Below are 7,500 nucleotides of genomic sequence, written 5' to 3'. Positions count from 1 at the left end.
CTTTTCTGAAATACGATACCATATTCCCAATTTGTAAATGAAATTCCCCGCGAGAAATCTGTCGCCAGCCAACACACACATCAACCCTAATCATTTCCTTTTAAAATTCTCTTTGAGGCAAAACCATACTAACAACAAAGAGATATTCCCTTTCCCAGTAAAAAGGAAATATGACAAGCCCTTTAAGTAAACTCCCTATTGTTCAACTTTCTTAACTAGTGATAGAAAAGGGGTCTTATTAGCCTGGCAACTCTCCAAGCAGCATTATATCCGGTGCACTTCCCTCAGACCTCTATACAAAGGGGTTTCGATAAGCTAATGGTTATGCAGCTAGCCAAGGTTCCCACTGTTCGTTATTCAGTTTTGGAAAGGTGACAGTGGTACGTCTCTGTGTATCTATTTATCTATTTATCTATTTCTAACTCTCTGTCTCTAGCTAGCTAGCTTTCTCTTTCTCTCTCTCTCTCTCCCTCTCTCTCTCTCTCTCTCTCTCTTCAATCTCTCTCTCTCTCTCTCTCTCTCTCTCTCTCTCTCTCTCTCTCTCTCTCTCTCTCTCTCTCTCTCTCTCTCTCTCTCTCTCTCTCTCTCTCTCTCTCTCTCTCTCTCTCTCTTCCTCTCTCTGTTACAATCACTGACAAGCAAGATTATTCTGTTCTTAGTATTGCATTCGTTGTCGAGAAAAAAAAGGAAAAAAAATAGTAATGATGAGGAAAAAGTCCTTTACAAACTGCGAAAAAGGAAGTATAAATAGATAAAAAAAAACACTTTTTTTTTCTTTTTTACAACGAGGAGGGAAAAAATTGAATGCATGATCTGATATGTGATATGCGAAAAAATGCGATAATGAATATGAAATCTTGTTTCAAAGATAAAACTGAAGAAGTTAAGGAAAAAAATAGCATATTCCGTTCATTCCGTATTTGAAAAAGAAAGAGAGAGAGAGAAAGAAAAAAGAAAGAAAGAAAGAAAGATAGAGAAAAGAAAAGAAGGAAAGAAAGAAAGATAGAGAAATGAAAAAAAAGAAAGAGAGAGAGAAAGAAAGAAAAAAACAAGAAAAGAAAGAAAGAAACCAAAAAAAAACAAGAAAAAAACAAACAAAAAAACAACATTTCCATAAACACGGATCCGTCATTAGGAAAGTCCTTCTCAGGCTGCACAGGACTCCCCTCGCCATTCAGGGGAAACTGTCCTAAAGGCCCTCACAGTACCCTATTCACCCTATGGCACCATCTCCAAAATTAATTAACTCATTGATGTAAAGGCGAGGTGACTACTTTAAGGCCTTTCAACTTGGTCCTTATGAATCGCGGGGCAAATGTCAGAGGGAGGTTGCCGATGGTTGTGTGTGTGTGTGTGTGTGTGTGTGTGTGTGTGTGTGTGTGTGTGTGTGTGTGTGTGTGTGTGTGTGTGTGTGTGAAGGAGTGAGTGTGTGTGTGTGTGAGTGAGGGAGTGAGTGAGTGAGTGTGTGTGTGTGTGAAGGAGTGAGTGTGTGTGTGTGTGTGAAGGAGTGAGTGAGTGTGTGTGTGTGTGTGTGTACGTGTGTGTGTATGTGTATGTGTGTTTTCGTGTATGTGTGTGTGTGTGTGTGTGTGTGTTTGTACGTGTGTATGTATGTGTTTCTGTGTTTTTGTGTATGTGTGCGCGTGTGTGTGTGTGTGTGTGTGTGTGTATGTGTATGTGTGTGTGTGTGTGTGTGTTCGTGTGTGTGTGTGTGTGTGGTCCTCGTCTCATCGGAGCATAAGAAGATGAATTAAACGTTTTTGACGCGGAATATTACGATTAAATGCTTCCTAGTTAGTGTGACTGTATATCATTCCATGTATTTGTATGTGTGGGAGAAAGAGACAGACAGACCGACAGACAAAAAGACAGAAAGACAGAGAAACAGAGGTAGACAGAGGAGAGAGAGAAAGAGAAAGAGAGTGAGAGAGAGAGGCAGAGGCAGACAGACAGACAGACAAGCACAGATAGACAGGGGGGGGGAAGAGAGACAGAAAGAGAAAGAGAGAGAGAGATAGAGGCAGACAGACAGAGAGGCAGCTAAACAGACAAGCAGAGATAGACAGGGGGGAGGGGAGAGAGAGACAGAAAGAGAAAGAGAGAGAGAGAGATAGAGGCAGACAGACAGAGAGACAACTAAACAGACAAGAAGAGATAGACAGGGAGAATGAGACAGAGAGAGAGATTATAAGCACATCTCTATGTCCGTTCGCTGTTTATTTTCATATCAACCACAAAATCCCGACACCAAAACAGTCCGACATCAAATTCATTTCATCAGCAAGGGCTTTAATCAAAATCACATCACCTCACAGCTCAAGGTCAGCGACGCCCACATCTATTGCAGAGTATTGCTTTGTTGCATAACAGAATGACGAGGAAATGACAAGCACAGTCCGATACAGAGGTTATTTCGTGTCAACACCTGGCTCTGACTTCCTTTGGTCCCGTGAAGACTGGCTGGAGATCGGGGTGCTGCCTGTCATGTCACCCGGTCGGTGTCAGTGGAATTGTTTCTGTCAGTATCGCTGTCATAAATACCATTCTTATTTTTTCTGGTGTCATGTTATTATTCTGATTGTTGTTGTCATCATCATCAGAATTTCTATTATAATTAGTAACACCTTTCTTCTGGTGTCATGTTATTATTCCGATTGTTGTCATCATCATCAGAATTTCTATTATCATTAGTAATACCTTTCTTCTGGTGTTATTCTGTTATTCTGATTATTGTTGTTATCATTACAATTTCTATTATCATTAGTAATAGTAGCCGTTACTGGTGTATTAATAGTAATACTGATGTTGCAGTAGTAGTAGTGTTGGTACTGTCAACACCATACACCCACAGACTCAAAGATTAATGAACCTTCATGATAAGAATAATCCCAAACATATGACCGTGTTTCAACTGCTACAGGGACACCAGGGTAAATGACACTTCAGGGTAAATGAAACTTCAGGGTAAATGACACCAGGGAAAATGACACTTCAGGGTAAATGACACTTCAGGGTAAATGACACTTCAGGGTAAATGACACCAGGGAAAATGACACCAGGGAAAATGACACTTCAGGGAAAATGACACCAGGGAAAATGACACTTAGGGGTAAATGACACCAGAGAAAATACACTTCAGGGAAAATGACACTTCAGGGTAAATAACACCAGGGTAAATGACACTTCAGGGAAAATGACACCAGGGAAAATGACACTTCAGGGTAAATGACACTTCAGGGTAAATGACACTTCAGGGTAAATGACACCAGGGAAAATGACACCAGGGAAAATGACACTTCAGGGAAAATGACACCAGGGAAAATGACACTTAGGGGTAAATGACACCAGAGAAAATACACTTCAGGGAAAATGACACTTCAGGGTAAATAACACCAGGGTAAATGACACCAGGGTAAATGAAACTTCAGGGAAAATATTCATCCCAGTTCCCTTTAGAAGCTGAAAGAGACATAATTGCCACCACGACTAGGAAGGAGCATCCTATGGCATCAATGCTCCTCCCTCCATAGATTCTTTTAGAGAGGAAGAATATATATTCTCATAAGTTCTTTTGTCGTTGGCGCTTTGCTAACTCCGGTAAAGAATACATTTTAAATATATAGATCATCTGTGTTCTTGTATAATAAAATGTTTGGAAAACTGTGTATAAGGTTTGTTACTGTGTGTGTATGTGTGTGTGTGTTTGTGTGTATTTGTGTGTGTGTATTTGTGTGTGTGTGTGTGTGTGTGTGCGTGTGTGTGTGTGTATGTGTGTGCATGTGTGTGTCTGCGTGCGCGCGCGTGCGTACTTAATAGTAAGATTAGTCCCATTGAAATACAAATTCGCCCATTTGTAACTCCCTCATCTTCAGCCTCCACGATAAACGTTCCCCTTCCTTTTTTTATTACAACCATAAGAATAAAAAATAAAAAAAATGAAAATATGAATTTCAAAGCCTTCGTAGATTGAGCCTAATCTAAGAGCTCCTCTTTTCAGGGAAACTACGAGACAGATTTCCCGCGGCATAGTAGGGGAAAAAAATAATAAAAAATAAATAAATAAAAAAATAAAAAGATCCCACTTCTTGCTCTCTCGACCGGATCCTCGCCCATTCATCCATACACGGACCGACGTTCCGGTTCTCTTGTACCAGTAGCAAGTGGATTTTTCGGGGACAGACAGAGAGCGAGCGAAAAAAGAGTGCGTGGAGGCTATGTGGTGAAAGTATAGAGATATAAGATAAGTGGAAAACCAGCTGTCCATGACCAGACCACCGCTGATGCTGTCACTGTCTCTATTAGCATCATTACCACTGCCACCATCACCACTACCACTGCCTTCATATCACTACTACCACTGCCACCATCACCACTACCACTGCCTTCATATCACCATCACTACCATTGCCTTCATATCACCATCACTACCACTGCCTTCATACCATCACTAATACCATTGCCTTCATATCACCATCACTACCACTGCCACCATCACCACTACCACTGCCTTCATATCACCATCACTACCACTGCCTTCATATCACCATCACTACCACTGCCTTCATACCATCACTAATACCATTGCCTTCATATCACCATCACTACCACTGCCACCATCACCACTACCACTGCCTTCATATCACCATCACTACCACTGCCTTCATATCACCATCACTACCACTGCCTTCATACCATCACTAATACCATTGCCTTCATATCACCATCACTACCACTGCCACCATCACCACTACCACTGCCTTCATATCACCATCACTACCACTGCCTTCATATCACCATCACTACCACTGCCTTCATATCACCATCACTACCACTGCCTTCATACCATCACTAATACCATTGCCTTCATATCACCATCACTACCACTGCCACCATCACCACTACCACTGCCTTCATATCACCATCACTACCACTGCCTTCATATCACCATCACTACCACTGCCTTCATACCATCACTAATACCATTGCCTTCATATCACCATCACTACCACTGCCACCATCACCACTACCACTGCCTTCATATCACCATCACTACCACTGCCTTCATATCACCATCACTACCACTGCCTTCATACCATCACTAATACCATTGCCTTCATATCACCATCACTACCACTGCCACCATCACCACTACCACTGCCTTCATATCACCATCACTACCACTGCTACCATCACCACTACCACTGCCTTCATATCACCATCACTACCACTGCTACCATCACCACTACCACTGCCATCATATCACCATCACGACCACTGCCACCATCACCACTACCACTGCCTTCATATCACAACTACCACTGCCACCATCACCACTACCACTGCCTTCATATCACAACTACCACTGCTACCATCACTACTACCACTGCCTTCATATCACCATCACTACCACTGCCACCATCACCACTACCACTGCCTTCATATCACCATCACTACCACTGCCACCATCACCACTACCACTGCCTTCATATCACCATCACTACCACTGCCACCATCACCACTACCACTGCCTTCATATCACCATCACTACCACTGCCACCATCACCATACCACTGCCTTCATATCACCATCACTACCACTGCCTTCATATCACCATCACTACCACTGCCACCATCACCACTACCACTGCCTTCATATCACCATCACTACCACTGCCACCATCACCACTACCAATGCCTTCATATCACAACTACCACTGCCACCATCACCACTACCACTGCCTTCATATCACAACTACCACTGCTACCATCACTACTACCACTGCCTTCATATCACCATCACTACCACTGCCACCATCACCACTACCACTGCCTTCATATCACCATCACTACCACTGCCACCATCACCACTACCACTGCCTTCATATCACCATCACTACCACTGCCACCATCACCACTACCACTGCCTTCATATCACCATCACTACCACTGCCACCATCACCACTACCACTGCCTTCATATCACCATCACTACCACTGCCACCATCACCACTACCACTGCCTTCATATCACCACTGCCACTGCCACCATCACCACTACCACTGCCTTCATATCACCATCACTACCACTGCCTTCATATCACCATCACTACCACTGCCACCATCACCACTACCACTGCCTTCATACCACCATCACTACCACTGCCACCATCACCACTACCACTGCCTTCATATCACCATCACTACCACTGCCACCATCACCACTGCCACTGCCTTCATATCACCACTACCACTGCCACCATCACCACTACCACTGCCACCATCACCACTGCCACTGCCTTCATATCACCACTACCACTGCCACCATCACCACTACCACTGCCTTCATATCACCATCACTACCACTGCCACCATCACCATACCACTGCCTTCATATCACCATCACTACCACTGCCACCATCACCACTGCCACTGCCTTCATATCACCACTACCACTGCCACCATCACCACTGCCACTGCCACCATCACCACTACCACTGCCTTCATATCACCATCACTACCACTGCCAAAAAAAAAAAAATGTTTGGCAAATATCCAACCTAATGTTGCGATAAACATTTATTCCGCCAACACATGTAGTTTATCCTTGTATGTATAATTATTATTTCATTAACAGTTATGTCATCAGTTATCATTATTTTTGTATTGCTGTGTTGGTGTTGCTATTTAGTTGTTGCTAGCACCAGCGTAGTAGAAATAGTATCATCATCATCTTCATCACCATCATCATCATCATCATTATTATCATTATCATCATCATCATCACCATCACCACCATCATCATCATCATCACCATCATCATCATCATCACCATCATCACGATCATCTTCGCCACCATTATCATAATCATCACCATCGTCATCATCAAGATCATCATCCTACTACTGCGACTACTGATAATTGATATTATTGTAATTCTTTATTGGTCTTTTTATAATCGTTATGACTACTGCTATCATGATTATTACAATTACTGTTTGGTAAAGTACTGATATCAGCAATAGTATTACTATTAATAGAAGTAGAAGTAATACAGTAGTAGTTACAGTAGTAGGAGTAGTAGTACAATTAAAATTAGTAATTGTTGTTGTTGTTGTTGTTGTTGTTGTTGTTGTTGTTGTTGTTGTTGTTGTTGTTGTTGTTGTTCTTCTTCTTCTTCTTCTTCTTCTTCTTCTTCTTCTTCTTCTTCTCTTTCTTCTTCTTCTTCTTCTTCTTCTTCTTCTTCTTCTTCATCTTGTTGCTACTGCTGTTGTTGCTGTAATAACAGTAGTAGTAATACTAGTAGTAGTAGTAATAATAGTAGTAGCAGTAGCAAAAACAGGTGGTAGCAGTAGTAATAACAACAGCAGCAACGAGACAAAAATATTACGCGAAAGATTACAATAATGATTATCAGAAACAGGCAGTGACACCAGATACGGGTATAATTGTCATTATGTCTCAATTAAATCAAGTAATAGAAACAAAAGAAGAAAAAAAATGTTA

This window comes from Penaeus vannamei, chromosome 12, assembly GCF_042767895.1.
Source record: "Penaeus vannamei isolate JL-2024 chromosome 12, ASM4276789v1, whole genome shotgun sequence".
In the NCBI taxonomy this organism is placed as follows: domain Eukaryota; kingdom Metazoa; phylum Arthropoda; class Malacostraca; order Decapoda; family Penaeidae; genus Penaeus; species Penaeus vannamei.
The sequence above is the reverse complement of the archived record's forward strand: the minus strand, read 5'-3'. Positions refer to the sequence as shown.